Source organism: Ursus americanus, chromosome 10 (assembly GCF_024610735.1).
Source record: "Ursus americanus isolate L20-20 chromosome 10, mUrsAme1.1.p, whole genome shotgun sequence".
Taxonomy (NCBI): Eukaryota; Metazoa; Chordata; class Mammalia; order Carnivora; family Ursidae; genus Ursus; species Ursus americanus.
Window position 1 is genome coordinate 57600965 of NC_142136.1, and position 17739 is coordinate 57618703.

Genomic DNA, 17739 nt, shown 5'->3' on the forward strand with positions numbered 1-17739 from the left:
ATTTCTTAGAAGCTTTAAAGTAGCATAATAAAATTTATTTCTACATCAAATGTTTAAGAAAAGCCTACTGTGTGCCAAGCACATTGCTATAGGTTAGGAACACAAAGATGTGTAATATACGGAATGAAAAGCATTTCCCTTTGTCAACCTAATAAGCCAATACTGTTAAATATTTGATCATATTTTTGAGTGTTATAGTATATAGAAGTTTTTTCCTTTTATAAGCACAAAATGAATTCATAAAATTTGGTTTTTACCTTGGTAAAAGCGTTAATTTATAGACAGCATTGCGTTCCTTGCAGAACACCTTTCAAAAGACCTCTTCATCAAGTAGATAAGACTTCATGTCAAGAGAAAAATAAGAAATGACATACAAAAGCTCAGTTTCAATAAACTTAATCGGGCAAATGCAAATATACTTTTATTTCTTTCTATCTATCCATTTTGAGCGAGAGTGCATACATGCCCATGAGTGGGGGGTGGTGAGAGGCACAGGGAGACAGAGAATCAGGATCCATGCTCAGCATGGAGCCCATAGGGTTCCATCTCATGATCCTGAGATCATGACCTGAGCCAAAATCAAGAGTCGGACGCTTAACCAACTGAGCCACCCAGGTGCCCCCAAATACACTTTTAAAAGAAAAGACTGCTTAAGATTCTTTCTCTCCCTCTTCCCCACACCAATCTCTCTCCCCACCCCAAAGGTGATCCCAGATTATGAAGCCTTGGAAAGATGAGTTAACTTTGTATTCAGAGATGAGAAAATAAAACCGGAATCTTGTGGCTCTTGATCTTCCTATATCCTACCTGCCTCCACCCTTCACTAGGCAAAGAAGTATACTCCTAAACAGTTTCCACTTATTAAGATGTAGGAATGCAATTACTTCTCTAAAAGATACAATAAAACTACCATGATTCCAGTTCAAGCCTTGACAACCTTGCTCCAGTTTTCTCATCATTAAAATGGCCATGCTAAAACTATGGTATAGAGGTATGGAATAAGGAGATGTGCAGTGAAATTTGCCCCTCTTCTCATATCTAATACTTTACAAAAGCACAACTGTCCTATATTCTACAGTTTTTGTGAGCACCTTCCCCATTAAAAAATAGATGTAGCTAATCTCTTGAGGAACCCCTATTTCATGTACTACTCAGCTCTATTATGTTCTCAAATTTCTGCATAATATTTGCACAAAATAACTGTTTTGCAATGACTTGAGAAATACACAACATATATTTTTATGTATCAGTTAAGGAAGAGTTCTTTAGGCTATCTCTCCCATAAACCCACTTTCCAAACAAAAAACGTAAATGCGACATTTTCAAATATACAGAATTTATATATGTATACTTTTTCGTTTAATAACTATCTTACTGAACACCTACGATGTACCAGGTACTGTCCGGTTATTACACTAGTTAGTACACTAGAATACAGGCACAGTTCCTTCTCAGAAAAAATTTAAAATCATTTAAATTGTAAGATACATAATCATTAAACAAATAACTATTCAAGACTATATATTGTTCTTGCCCCCCCCGAGTATATATATACACATTAATTCATGTATACATATACATGATAATAATACATGATAATTCCAAAGTCAAGAAGAAATCCACTTGTCAATTCAATTCCAATTTTCTTTCTTTCTTTTCTTTTTTGCTAAGTCTATTTATTTTAAACAAAGTCGAAGGTGCCAAACTTGAAAGAAATAAATGTGAATATTGCAAAATGAAAGTCACTTTTATAAATCTTTACACAAAACTCCACAGTAAGAATGTCTATTTTTTAAAAACTGTGGTTATAATACACGATATAAATTTTACCATTTTATACAACTGTGTGGCATTAAGTCCAGTTACACTGTTGTGTATGTATCACCATGTTCCATCTTCAGAATCTTTTCATCTACACCAACTGAAACTGTACCCATTAGACACTGTCCATGCCTTCATCCCCTCAGCCCCTGCACACCACTATTCTATTTTCTGTCTTGATGAACTTGTCAATTTTAGGTACCCTATATAAATGGAATCATACAATATTTACTCTTTTGAGTCTGGTTTATTTTACTTAAGATAACTTTTTCAAGGTTCATCCATGCTGTTGCATATATCAGACTTTCCTTTTTACAGCTGAGTAGTATTCAATTGTGTATCTATACACATTTTGTTTGTCCATTTATCTATGGACATTTAAGTTGCTTTGATCTTTTGGTTATTATGATTAATTGCTGCTATAAACATGGTATACAAATATCTGTTTGAGTCCTGCTTTCAATTCTTTTATGTATAAACCCCAGGATCACATCGTATTTAATTGTTTTTAATTTTTTGAAAAATTGCCCTACTGTCTTCCATAGTGGCTCTACCATTTTACAGTTCAGACATACAAAAGGGTTCTAATTTCTCTAAATCCTTGACAATTTTTTTTCTTTTAAAAAATAATAGCCATCCTTATGGATGTGAAGTGGTATCTCAGTATGGTTTTGATTTTAATTTCCCTAATGAGTAGTCTTTTGAGCTTACTTTCTTATGTTTATTGGCCATCTGTATATCTTCTTTAGTGGAATGTCTATTCAAGTCCTTTGCTTCTTTTTAAGCTGGGTTGTTTGGTTTTGTTGTTGCTGAATTATAAGAATTCTTTATGTATCCTGGATATAAGTCTCATATCAGATATATGATCTTCAAGTACTCTCCCATTCTGTAGGTTGCCTTTTCACCCTGTTGATAGTGTCTTTGATGCACAAAAGTTTTACATTTTGATGGAGTCCAATTTACCATTTTGTTGTTGCTGCTGCCTGTGGTCTACTATCCAAGAAACTGCTATCAAGTCCAATGTCATCAGGTTTTCCCTAGGTTTTCTTCTAAGAGTTTTACAGTTTTAGTTCTTACATTTAGGTCTTTGACCCATTTTAATTTTTGTATATGGTATGAAGTATTATTTTATATGTTGATACCCACTTTTTTCAACTCCCTTTGTTGAAAAGACCATCCTTTTCCCATTGAATGTGTGTGTGTGTTTTTTTTTTTTAAAGTAAGCTCTGTGCCAAATGTGGGACTTAAACTCATACCCCCAAGATCAAGAGCCACACATTCTACCAACCGAGCCAGCTGAATGGTCTTGGCATACATATTAAAAATCATTTCATCATATATGTAACAGTTTATTTCTAGGCCCTCTAGTCTATTTCATTAGTCTGTATGTCTGTCTTTATGCAGTACCATACTGTTTGATTTCCATGACCTTGCATTAACTTTTGAAATCAAGTGTGAGATCTCCAAATCTGTCACTGTTTTGGCCATTTGGTGTTCCCTGAGAGATTCTATATACATTTTAGAGCAGTTATCTATTTCTACAAAAATGTCATTGGGATTTTGACAGGGATTACACTGACTCTGCAGATCACTTTGGATAATACTGTCATCTTAACAATACCAAGACTCCCAAAACATGAATGTGGGATATCTTTCTATTTATTTCTGCCTTAAGTTTCTTTTAGCAATGTTTCATAGTTCACAGTGTAGAAGCCTTTCACCATCTTGGTTAATTTTATTCCTAAGCATTTTATTCTTTTCAATATTATAAACATAATTATTTTCTTAATTTACTTTTTGGATTGTTCATTTTTAGTGCAAAGAAATGCCACTGATTTCTGACTATTGATTTTGTATCCTGCAACCTCACTGAATTTGCTTATTAGTTATAACTTTTTTTTGTGTGTGTGTGAACCAAGGGTTTTCTACATATAAGATCATGTCATCTGTGACCAGAAATAATCTTACTTTATAAATCATTTATAAATAAAATTGTTTCGGAATTTGTTTGGCATCTTCCCCGCATCTTTAGTTTTTCTACTGGGTCATTCTTATCAGCAAAAATGTTATAATTTCTCTCATCTTAATTTCATCTCTTAAAGATTATTGCAATTTTATCACTGGTGTTTTTTTTTGTTTGTTTGTTTTTTAAAGATTTTATTTATTTATTTGACAGAGATAGAGACAGCCAGCGAGAGAGGGAACACAAGCAGGGGGAGTGGGAGAGGAAGAAGCAGGCTCATAGCGGAGGAGCCTGATGCGGGGCTCGATCCCATAACGCCAGGATCACGCCCTGAGCTGAAGGCAGACGCTTAACCGCTGTGCCACCCAGGCGCCCCTATCACTGGTGTTTTAATAAACACCCTCAGAGGAAGATTTTTTCTTATTTTTATTTCTATTTTTAACTGAGATAATAAAAAAGAGCTGCTTTCTATTTGAAAGCCTGACAAATTTTAGCTATTATCAAAAGTATCTTTCCACACTCCAGAAAAACATGGAAATTCTTGATTTAAATGTATTAATAAACTGAATAATTCCAGTGGAGCAATTCCAGCCAGATAAATCTCTTTACCTGTGTTTAACAACAACAAAACAACCACAATCTCCCAGTCTGGCAAGTTTTGATTTTTCCTTTCCGCTTATAATGACCTTTTTACTCTGGGGCTGCTAAAGTAGGCTTTATATTATGCTTTCAAGAAGGAGTTATTTTATTTTTTTAAAGATTTTATTTCAGAGACAGTGAGGGAATGAGCAGGGGGAAGGAGCAGACTCCCCACTAAGCAGGGAGCCAGATGTGGGACTTGATCCCAGGACCCTGGGATCATGACCTGAGCTGAAGGCAGACGCTTAACTGACTGAGCTACCTAGTCGCCCCAAGAAGGGGTTATTTTAAACTAAAAATTTCTTTGAATCTATAGAGGGCTTCCACTGTCACATGATAGAGATATTCATACTAATGGCACGAAAATATTTTTGCTCTTTTGTTTAGACATACCCACTCTGTATCAGTACACTGCTTTGGGTTTTTCAAATATAAAATTTCACTTTTGATCTGGCATCAACACTATTTGTAATAATTACTTTCTTCAAGTATGCTTCAAATTTTGCAACATAAACCTCTAAGGAGCTGGCAATACAGCCCCTGGGTCACAGAATGACTATACTTGCTCAGGCCAATGGAATACTACACTCACAGTATGAAACGTTGACACCATACCTGGAGAAAATTTAAAATTAGCCGTGCTGTAATATCTTTAAGACTAGGCCTAAATTATGGGGTTTAACTAAACTGCATGACAATTTTATTAAACATAATAACTTTTCATTACCCTATTAAGAAACTGAAAGTTTTGGGGAGCCTGGGTGGCTCAGTCAGTTAATACAGACACCCCCCCCCCAAATATCAAGGTCTATGTAATTAAGACCTATCCAATATTTCATACGTCTTTTCAATTAGAACCCTCTACCATTCCAATTAAGTCTCTTTTAAGAGACATGACAACCCAATACAGTATATGGATCTTTCTGAAACAATCAGGAATTTTAAGAGAAACTAAATATTACAGTAAGAGATTATTATTCATTTTGTTATTATAAGTATGGGTGGCTATATATTTAGGAAAAAAGGATCCCTATAAGTTAGAGAAGCATAGGAAGTATTTATGAGTGGACAAAAACTGATCAGGCATGTGCTGTGGCCACCAGGTAAATAGCAAATGGAATAAAATTACTTATCATGCTTTTAATAAATTGTTTTCTAGTTCTTTCTTCTGCTAAGCTATATATTCCTGCCTGATCTCTGACACTGAAGCTACTGCTGGAGGCTAAAATACTCACTAATCCCCTTTCCATTTATTCCTACTTTAGAGGACAACTGAAGTGTATCCTCTCCAGTGCATTCTTACTTCAACCTTTCTCACTGACACTGAACTGCCCATTTATAAGAACTTTGTGAACAGAGAAAATTATTCTCAGTATTAAGTACTGTGCTGAGCAAATAACTGGCTTAATTATTTCATACCTATCATCCAAACTGGACTACCTATGTACCAGTGCTTGCTGGTATGGCCCACACCATTTCCCCACTCTTATATCTTAGTCCACTACAAACATTATAGTGCCTCCATCCCTTAAACTGTGCTTTCAAGTTTGCTGGCTAAAAGAAAAGCCACATTCCTTAACTAGATATGGAAAGAGCCCTACTAGCTAGGTGCAGGACCAAACAACGAGAGCTATTAAAAAAAATCAGAGAACAGTACCATTCACTTCTTTTCCTTTATCTTTATCAAAGTCTCAGTTCCAAGTATAGTGGTTTATATTCTGGCCTGTGGGCTCTTAATTATCTTTACTAGTTTTTGATATATTATCAACTTTTCATTTTTATGATCTTCTAAGAAAAAAAGAGTCATTTTGAAGGGTGAGACAATAAATGTTTTGCTTAAGAAGTCAACTTGAACATGAATCTGAGTAAATGGAAATCTTTAAATACTTTAGTTTTCATATTAGGTAACAGATTTAATAAAAATTTAAAATACAGTAAAAAAGATACAAATTTTATATAAATTAATGGTCCCCCTCCATTTCCTTATAAATGATTTGTTTCTCTAATTTTGACTCCATTAATATTTTTGTTTAGGGATATCTACTTTCTCCCTTATGCTGCTGTAATTTCGGTTCATCTAGTTTATCTAAGGCATTACTGCATTTAACAAAAACATTAAAAAATTCTAGGTATGTCTCCTAAGCTCTAAAATCATCCTGAGTGCAAAAGAATTTACTAGTCAATTTCTGCATTTCCAATTTTATCAATATAATAAACAACAGAAATAATTTACTGAGGCAGCAATGATATAGAACAGTGAATCTGAATCTGGAAGACCCAAGATGGAACCCTGGATCTATCCTTTATGAATCCTTATCTTGGGTAAGTTTTTTCAGTACACGAGCCTCGAGTTTCCTTTTTGTAAAATGGGTTATTAATACCCAGTTCATAGCCCTGTTAAGGTTGTACAAATTTAAACATTTATGAGCACATCTAGTAGTGAACAGGTATTTAATAAATGACTGCTGAATCTAACTTTATAGGTTTTGAAACATAATTTGGACAAACAGGGTTTCAGTAGACTGTGATTCAACACGAACCAACAGTGCTGATGACAAAGAGAAAGTTAGTGGAATCAGGCAGGCTGCATTAACAGATATTATTCATAAGAGAAAGACTGTATTGTGTACCTCAAACCACACAGAGTACACTTAGTTCTGTACGAAATATTTTTAAAGGAATACTGACAAAACGTAGTGGATCCAAATGTGAAATATCCAGGATACTACTGATCTAGAATTCATACTGTGAGAACCAGTAGAAGGACCTAGGTATGTTCAGCCTAGAGAAAAGATAGAAAAATTATTTTTAGAAGACCTATCTAAGGACAAATGATGAAATTATATATTAAACTGAAATCCTGCTCTGAGAATTTTATTTTTTATCAATTATTATAACTGACATAATTTATACCATTAAGGAAAAAGCTTATCTATTATGGTTCTAATTCTAAAACTCTGAGGGTTAAAATAAAATGAATATAGATCAATTAAAAAATTGACTTTTATGGGCTCTTAGGTGGCCCAGTCAGGTAAGCAGCTGACTCTTGGCTTCGGCTCAGGACATGATCTTGGGGTTGTGAGATGGAGCCCTGTGTGGGCCTCTGTGCTCAGTGGGGAGTCTGCTTAAGATGCTCTCCCTCTCCCTTTCTCTGTGTGCTCTCTCAAATAAATAAATAATATTTTAAAAAATTGACTTTTAGAAATTTTAGTGTATTTTACTAAGCTGTCTTATTAAGGATTTGGAGGACAATCTCCATTTAAGTTCTAACAATAGGGCATTAAATAAGAGGGGCATATAGAAATAACTTGAGGACACAATTTAAAGAAAATGAAATTAAAAAAATTTTAAGGAATTTATTTATTGGATATAACAGGAAGCATGAAATGGATAGTCTAGACAAAAAAGTCAGGTGTGACTGCTGACAACATATATCTTATTTCAGTTCTGCATTCAATTACTGTTTTACATGGACATCACTTTGAAACTCAATTTCAGTCAAAAAGATAGTGGCACAGGAAAAGACTGCATTGAATAGTCTAGGGATGTTACCTATTGTATTTATGCTTAGAACTTGAAATCCCTATTACAGCAGAATTTATTGTATTTGTATGTTTATTTCCTATTTTAATTATGGCCTGTGCTATTAAATTTTGCCTTGTTTTCATTTTCCTAAGAAAACATCAAAAGTAACTTCATAAATAAGAAATTCCTTATTATTATTCTTTGAATCATCCATCTTGAACTGAGAAGTTGCTCAGGGTGGGAAAATTATGACTCCAACCCCTTTCTATAATTTTGGCACTAAAATTCAAATTTTATGGCTACAGTTTTGTTGAGAGCAGAAACACAGCCTTGCATAGACAGAGGATCAGATTTAATAATTTAAGTTATTCTGTTAAACATATATATGTCAAATGTAAGACTTTCAGGACAGGAACAACTGGCATTTGATTAAACACCGTCTAACTCTCAAAAAGAGCAGTTATTAGAACAATGACTGAAAAACGGCTGCGGCGCATTGTAAATTTTCTCTATGTTCATAAACCATAGAACATACCCCTTTAAGAGCTTAGATTTAATATACTTAACTAAATTAATAACAATTGGCCATATCAGTAAATTTGCAAACCTTCTTTACCACCAAATGCTGACGGTACCTAGCACCCTTATAAATTTTGTTTGTTGTAAACATTGCTTACTACTAATCCAAGTGCCAAAAGAGCAACTTGTTCTTTTTATCTGTTTTGGTACAAATCTTTCTCTCAGAAGCATTCACATCATAAAATTATTCGAGATAATTTTATGAGTACCACAGGTAGACAGCAATTGACATAAGAGTAAATTTCAATCACAAAAATGTTAAAAATAGAATATTCTGCTATATGTATTGACTCATACCAAAAGATTACATTTTCACTGAAAGCACAACAGATTTGATATCATTTGCCATATTAATTACTTACTGCCCTACTCATTACAACATTCTGATTTTATTTGCAGTACTTTTAGTCAGCCCCACATTTACATTATTTTTTTAAAAAAGATTTTAATTACTTATTTGAGAGAGAGAACATGGGGGAGGGGCAGAAGGAGACGGGAAGCAGACTCTCCACTGAACAGGGAAGCTGGCGGGATCCCAGGACTCTGGGATCATGATCCTGGGATCATGACCTGAGCTGAAGGCAGACGCCTAACTGACTGAGCCTCTCAGGTGTTCCCACATTATTTATAATTCAAGAATTGATAATATTTTCTAATATGGTATGATTACACGCCATCGTTATTCTATTGCTAACTTGATAACATTTCTAAAAACTTATCTATATAGATACTCAGTCCAATGTGAGAAATAATTTTTGTCATTTCTATTTATTAGACTAGTTCTTGATAGTAGACAAATAATAAGTCTCCTGAATTACAAGGTAACTTGTTTGCATGACCTTTTTTTATAGGACTAACAATGACAGCCCTGAATGAATTTTCTGCTTTATCTTCTGGTACTTATTTAGAAAGTCAGTGTCTTAAAATTTTTGTTGTTGTAGATTAAAAAGAAGCAATAATCTTACCTGCTGACAGCGCGTCTAAAGGTGTTATTTCATTTCGCACTAAATGATATATCTAGTTATTTTAAGTTTATAAAACAAAAATATGTAATTTAAGTGTATGTACCCAAAACTGCAACGTAAAAAAACGAAACACTGCTCAAAAAAGAAAAAGTGGGAAAAAAAAGGAAAGAAATGATTATTTCTGAACGTTTTCTGTTAAGCAACAAATACATAAAAATGAACCCAAAGCAATATATAAAAATGAACCAAAATACTGCTATTATTTAATTCTGACAGCATCAAATATATTAAACACCAATATTCTACAACTTCTGGAAATATCCACATTCCACAAGTGGGGAATAGCTTAAAAAATACCCTTTCTTAAAAAAGAATGACATTAAAAAGAGAATGATAGAAGAGGGGATATACCCACATAATCCTACAGAATCACTAACTACTGTCACCATGTACCAAGTTTTCTGGGTACTGTTTAATTGGAAAATCACCATTTTAATAACTAAGATTAAAGAGAACTCCAGACATACTACTACCTAGAACCGACAACAGAAGCATTCCAATTATAAAATATTGTAAATGACTTATCTTTAAAAGATGCTGGGCAATATCCAAGAAAGGCTATTTGCTTAGAAATTTATAAAGGACATGAAATAAGGTTAGGAATGTGACATTATCTATGCTTATAAATCTGTCAGAAGTTAAATGATACCTATTTCTTTTTGAAAAGTTGACTGCTCTCCAGTCTACAGTAGGAGTACAATACCAGTCAAAAAGATTTCTTTTCCTAAGAGTTAAGCTGAAGTAAAACTGAGCTGTCTTCCAAGGGACCAATTAAGGAACTTACGCTTGGGCTGTATAGGATTCTTTGGGGATTTGTAAATGTTTCCATTCTAGTTTTCCAGAGACAAAAATATAAAAAGGAAAAAATTAGAGAAAGAAGTGACCATTTGGCTACTACTCTTCAAACTGGCTCATTAATAAAAGTTTTCAATATTTAATTGATTTCTACCCTAAAAACTATTTACTGAGTTCAATGGCTGATCTTCTACGATCTGTCATTCCTCAACAAATACACATTATTTACCAAGTCACTGATTCAATGGTATTAGATGAAGTAAGAGAAAAATCTGATGCACTAGTTTTCACTTAAACGGCGCCATCCCTCAACATCAAGGACAGAAAAACAGATGCACTTGAGTTTCTTTCATTTAGAGATATAGAGTTAGCTCAAGGAACAGATAGAAATGAATCTTTTTGGTAACTGATTTCAGGAAAATAGTTATCATCTTGTATAGTTACCATTACCTTGATTTGAGAGTTTTTCTAGGGGTAAGACATTAATTTCAGCTAACCTGTTAGAATTTTTCCCTTAGAATTTTTAAGTTTCTCAGGGCGTCTGGGTGGCTCAGTCGGTGGTTAAGCAAGCGTCTGCCTTCTGCTTAGGTCGTGATCTCAGGGTCCTGGGATTGAGCCCTACATTGGGCTCCCTGCTCAGTGGGGAGTCTGCTTCTCCCTCTCCCTCTGCTCATGCTCACTCACTCTTACTCTCTACTAAATAAATAAAAAGTCTTAAAAGAATTTATAAGTTTCTCAAAAGTTAAATCAATCAGGGTAAAAATGTTTGTTCTCAGAAAGGTGTGCATGTGCATATATCAAAGGAAGGAAAAGTGATTACCTTCCTGTTTTTCCTACCTTCTGAAGTTTAAAAGTTAAATTTTAAGTATCTCACAAAAAAGTCTGCAGTGCAATCTAGTTAAATGCAAAAATAAATGTAAAACTATTTCTCCAGTGAAGAGAATACTTCCAATTTATAAAAACATAAAATAACTGTCAGTAAACCTAATTAATGATAATAAAAAAGATAATTACTTATGTATAAATTCCTTTGAAGGAAAAGTGTTTTAAAATTGTGATTCTCAGATTTAGAGATGATAGGGCCTGGCTATAAAATACTTCTCAAAATCGAAACTTACCCAAAGCAATGGCTTTATTATTCTTGCTCTAAATTGGACTAAATTAATACCAAAGTTCAATGCGTAGGGGGTAAGGGGAGATCAGAAAGTTGTCAACCTAGGGTTGCCTGGGTGGCTCAGTTGATTAAGTGTTCAACTCTTGATTTTGGCTCAGGTCATGATCTCAGGGTCATGAGATCGAGTCTTGCAACAGACTGAGCATGGAGCATGCTTAAGATTCTCTCTCTCCCTCTGTGGCCCCTTCCCCACATGCTCGCTCTAAAAGAAAAGTTCTCAATCTAGGATAGTAGGAAAAAAATTCAGAAATAAAGCAAAACCTGTAACCAAACACTAACTTTTTATAGCAATGGCTAAGGTTAATACTAAATATTTAAGTGAAAGTTAATACTTACAAGGTAAGAATTCCTGAGCTAAGGAGGGGGACTGTTTTATTATGGTCTTCATTTTATCATTAAACCTAGGAAAAAAATAAGAGTGTAGACTTTAAAAATTTGATCACATCATGTAAGTTAGAAAATTTTCAACTGAGGTTGATAATCATGGTTTTCTGATCCTTATACAGCACAATCACAGATTATAAACACTCAGCAGCATTTCTATATTTTAGTCCAGGGTGTTATCGTTAGTTTTTTAAATTCACTTTTCTATTACTATTACCTTCTCAAAGTTTAAAAGTCAAATATGTAAGTGCAACTACAACTCATACTTCAATGTCTAAATTGGAGCACAATGAGCTTCTAGAGGACATCATATAATTGCAGATATTTTAAGATAAATTCAAGATTATACCTCAAGACTGACCAGTATTTCTCTCACACACATACATACACACATGTACACAACTGCAAAATCTAAAAATCCATCTATTGCCCAAGAATTCTACTGTAATACAGTACAAATACAGAGCTTAAGTTGGAGTTTCAAATGCTTAAAGAGATGTCTGAAAATAATGTTATGATCTATAGCCATAACAAAAGAAAATACTATTATGAAATTGCATGAAAAATGGAAGAGTAGTGATAAGAAAAACTGTTTCCAAGGTTGTCCTTTATTTACAAGAGTAGAAGTATTAAAAGCCAGTATGCAAAGAAAGGAAACACTACAGCTTATCTTTAAAAATGAAAAAATTTAAAAATATCTTAATTTAAACTGGTTAGAAGGTTTACTTACTGCGCCATGACTGTAAGTTGTAGTTCTTACACCAACTAGTGGTTAAGTACTTACTACAAGATATTAGAATAAAACAAGTAAACTCACCCATGCTTTTAATGGAGCAATTTAAGTATACATCTTAAAGACAGCACATTTTTTGATATATTTGAAAAAACATTTCAAATCCACAGAAAAATCAAGACAATACAAAAATGAATCACCACATCCTACCCCTGGCCCTCTAACTGAATTCTAATATTCTGCCATGCTTATTTTGTTTTACGTTGTCTTTTTTTAAGAAAAAAGACAATACATATAGTTGAGTCCTTTTTGTACCATACCCTGATCCCATTCTCCTCTCTCTTAACATAAAATCACAATCCTGAATTTGGTATTTATTTCCTATGCATGCTTTCACACTACTATTGTAAATTCAAGTATAAATTACTTGAATAAACATATAACATTGTTTTCAAGCTTTATTTAAATGTTAAACAATATATAATCTTTTGCAACTTGGTTTTGTTTGCTGAAGACATTCATTCATCACCATACACAGAGCTCTCACTTTAATAGCAGTATAATAAACAGTACATCATATGACTATGCCACAATTTGCTATTCTCCTGTTGCTTAATGTTTACCGTGCTTTTGATTTTTTCCTATTAAAAATAAAACTAAACAAGACTTTGCTATACATGGTCTCAGTTTATCTAGAACATCTAGGAATGGAATTGTTGGGTTCAAGCCTATGTATATTCAATTTTACTAAGATATTGTCAGATGCTCCCACAAAGAGCACATGAAAAGTTCATTTTCTCTAATATTTGGAAGTACATTTAAGAAAGATCGCCTCTATCTAGAGGAATATTTTCAAAATTCTTAAGTGATCATATCCTTTTGTTTTTATCAAGTGTAGGTCTAACATAGGTATACTAAATGTTCTAAACAAAAGAGATTAAAATTTGCCTGAAGGTACTTGCACAAAAATAAAGCTCTCATGATACAGATTTTTCTCATATGACTGAGGAAATACCAAGACTTATTCTAGAACTACAGTGGTAGAAATAAGATTCAGAATTAGTTACTGAGCTTTAGATTCGCAATGACCAAAGAGGGCAGGGGGCAGGGGTGGGGGGAGAAGAAAATATAAATGGTTTATTACTGTGAAGAATCCTCCCCTATTTCATTCTGGGCAGTGTTCCTCACATGTGGTGCTTCTAAAAAAAAATCACTTGGAGCTTGTAAAAATTACAAATTCCTTGTCCCAGAGCTCCACAGAATCTGATTCAGCAGGTCTGGTAAAATGCTTTATTCTAAGTTATTCTGGTACAGGTGGTCCATAAATACTTTATGAAGTAATTCATAGTAAAAACAAGGTGTTTTAAATATAAAGGATTTTGTAACTCACTTTTTGATAAAGAGCAGGTAGCTAATTAAAATGTTATCCGTTAAATTACATCAACATAAATTACATCAAACATCCTAGTATTAAAAAAAAGTAATTTCAATTTGTGGTCGAATATGTTTGACTTCACGTTAGATGAGATTTTAGGCTCATTTATTATTTCAGATAACTAAGCACAAACCACAACAAAGCTTGTTTTGATAGTATTAGGAGGAAATTCATATTCTGAGTTTACTGTTATTGAAAATGGAAAGTTGGTAGTTGTGATTTTAATGAAGGTCGTGACCAAGGAAAAACAACGATTACCTTTTTAAAAGAATGTTCCTGGAAACATCAGACTTTAAATTGGGACATTAGACTTACACACTAAAATAAAATGTCATTTGTAGTTTTCTGCCCAAAATGCTACAAATGAAATCAGAACTTTAATAGCCATCTAATATTCGCTTCCCTATAACTACAACGTATTGTAATTATTTTTAAATACAAAAGAGGAGAAAAATGCAGATATCTAGGTTATACAAATGTGTGCAAATTCAAACTGTAAAAATAAAAAAAAAACCACCCTCTGTATCATTTGATATTACAAAGCCCTATTTCCAAAAGATACAGAATCATCTGAACTTCCAGATATAAAATTCAGATATACAATATTATTTAATAGAAAAAGACAAGACTTAATGAGTTTCCAGCTGCAGCCTGCTTTGTCTTTAGGGTTTTTTTTTTTTTTTTTAACACATTAAGCAGTATGGGGTATTCTTTTTCAGTTATAGTGAAATGAACAAGAATTTGGCCTTTACACTGGGCTATAACAAAGATAATATGGGTTGAAAATATGGCTCCAAAGTGAAAGAAACACTCCTGTGTGGCCATAGTTAACCTTTCTTTCCTTAATATAACACCTACCTTGTGTTATCAGTAACTAATAATTTTTTTTCAATCTACCAGCTTAAAGGTGAAAAACATGAAACATACCATACATACTTCCAGAAGCAAGACAGTTTTCCATTCAAACAGAGGGAAATGACTGATTAAAAATTAAATGAACTAAAACCACAGAGTAAATAATAGAAAATAATGTAAGTCTAAGAACTATAAGTAACTACTGTTTTCTTTATTCAGCTTTGGGAATAAAGCACCTTTTTGTCAAAGAGTGTATTCATTATACTATATACGGGTTATAGTGACAGTTGGGCCCTTCCTACCTGGTCTGTAAAAGCTGGTGGGTGCAGGCTCCTTTGGCCACCATTATTGCATATTGATGCTATTTTGTACAACAGCTGACAAGCAGTAGCAATCTCCCAGCCCCTGCTCCCAGCTGTAAGGGACAAGAACAAGGGCTGTGGTGATACTTGTTTATTCACTGTTGTTGCTGCTGCTGCTGAAGCAGCAAGCTAAGAAAAGCATATGCAACTGACACAGAAGACAAAAATGGTTCTAGTCCTAACTACCTAGCAGGCTGGCTTTCATCACTATATGATAAAACTGCTTAAGGATAAATTTTTTCTTTAAGAAGTAGGATGGGAAGAGAAGAAAAGACAAAATTAGTATTTTGATCAGAAAGGGAACTTATAATGTATCTGAGGAAAAAAATTAATGACACATGTAATGATCTTCAGCTCCTAGTTAAGATTTAACTCAATTATCAAAATTCTCAGAAAAGTTTTAACCAGGTTTGGAATGAATTCATAAATTTGTATTATCTTTCCTATCCATTCTATTGGAAAATAAGTACCCAAACTTTAATCAAGAAATGAAATTATATTATGCTTATAAAAAGTTCTAGGCTCCCAAGTTCCGCATATCTAATCATCACCATATGTTTGACATTAGACCCTATTAACAAAGAAGTAAGATTGTAGCCCATAAAAATTTTTTAACAAAAACTCCAACTATTAAAAAAAATTCCCACATGTAATTTATATACTTTAAATGTGTACTACAAAGCTAAAAACTCATTAAGTACACAATATCATTGATGAGTAACACAGAAATATTTATTCAGTCAAATTATCTTTAAATTTAAATGTGATGCTATTTAGGGACTTATAACTTCAATTTTAAATGCAATCCTTATCTTTTAATACCTTAAGCAAATTTTGATTCTGAAAAATATTTAAAAAGTCAGAAAAATTAGGACATCTATAAATTATTTTTTTTAAATGCTAGAATTGGCTGAGAAGTCTAAATAAGATCAGTCAAGAGGCTAGATTTGGGATTTATTAAAATAAAAGTATAAAATATAGTAATATTGAAAAATCAGATCAAAATATTTTGGAAAAAAGGGAAGAAAAACCAATCTTTTATTTTTATCAAAATTGCAAAAACAATTGTTCTGCTTAGCAGCAGTCCAAAAACAAATAATGCTAATAAAAATAAAAGAAATAATTCTGAGGATCACAGGATAACAAAATTACTAAATAAATTTATTTCGAAAGACATACAATGAAAAAAACGGACAGCAAGTATCAAAAAAGTATTTCTAAAAATTAAGACATTTACAAAACGGTAATAAATTAATAAACTATTAACTGGATTAATCAGTCTCAGGAACTACATTTGAAACATGCTACAAGTTTCTCTTCCAAGTGACTCTAATTATGAAACAAGAAAGTAAAACTAAGTCAAATCATATATGTTAATGAAATATCAAAAGTGTGGTGTGTGGTGCTAAGGACTGAAATTCTATTTCAAAATATTTAATGAAAAATTAAAATCATCTCATTAATTAAATAATGCCTTTTGAAAATGCTTAGAAAACAAAATTCTGAAAAGAAAAAATAGATTAAGTATATATTTTATTTGTTGGTCAAGAAACAACACAAAATTGCTTCAAACAAACATTTAAAAAAATTTTAAGAAAGTTAATTGTCTATTTTTTAATGAATCCTCAGCAACATTACACAATCTCAATAAAGGAAGCTGTTAGAGCTGAGAAACTGCTTAAAATATGTTGTCCTTATAAACTAGAATTATACATCAATGACAAATAATAAATAATTTCAAGTCCCCTCACATGTAGACATGTTAAATTACCTCTATACTATCTAGTTTATCCAAAATATTCTTTCCCCCCTAAGAATAACTATTTCAACACAACAGGAACACTGACAGTGTAACTGTATTTTAGGAACAATTAAGAATTTTTCCCAAAAATGAATGTTATTTAACCTGGAAAGTGCATTTAACGAAAAATATAAATATTGCACAAAGAAGTCTATCAGTAAAAAACAAAAAAACACAGTAAATCCTTTCCTCCAAATCTTGACATAATAAACTACTTATCAAGGCTTAGCTAGATATAATCAGGTTTGCAAATTTAAAACACTCAAAACCCTTAGAAAATGTCCTTTAAGGGGTAAAGGCTAACCAATCACACATAGTAGTAAAAGCCTTTATTAACCTGTCTTCTAAAATAACACATACTACTAATTAGGTTAAAGTTTCTTACCCTGTAAAAGCTGACCAAATACAAAAAAACTATTAATATTTGCATCAAGTCTCTTAGATGTTAAGTTATTTAGGAAGCTAAAAATCTGGAAGTTTATAAGCCAGTATATAGCTATAGAGAGATGATTTTATCATGTTAAATATTTGTGTTCAAACAGTTAAGTTTTGACAACTTCAAAGATCATAAATCATAAACACTCTAAATTGTCTTTATTTAAAATATGAACTCAAAAGCTGTCTCTCTTCCTCCATTTAACAGCAGGC

At 32.8% G+C, this 17739-nt stretch overlaps 1 long non-coding RNA gene across 1 annotated transcript in view; it reads right to left on the reverse strand.

Moving 5' to 3' along the window:
- LOC123791871 (uncharacterized) overlaps positions 1-17739 on the reverse strand; it is a 70754-nt gene that overhangs the window by 44866 nt on the left and 8149 nt on the right. The window contains exons 3-4 of the long non-coding RNA XR_015725964.1: positions 11858-11922; positions 258-340 (exon numbers count right to left, since the gene is read on the reverse strand). This is a non-coding gene — a long non-coding RNA (uncharacterized LOC123791871). The remainder of the gene's footprint in view (positions 1-257; positions 341-11857; positions 11923-17739) is intronic.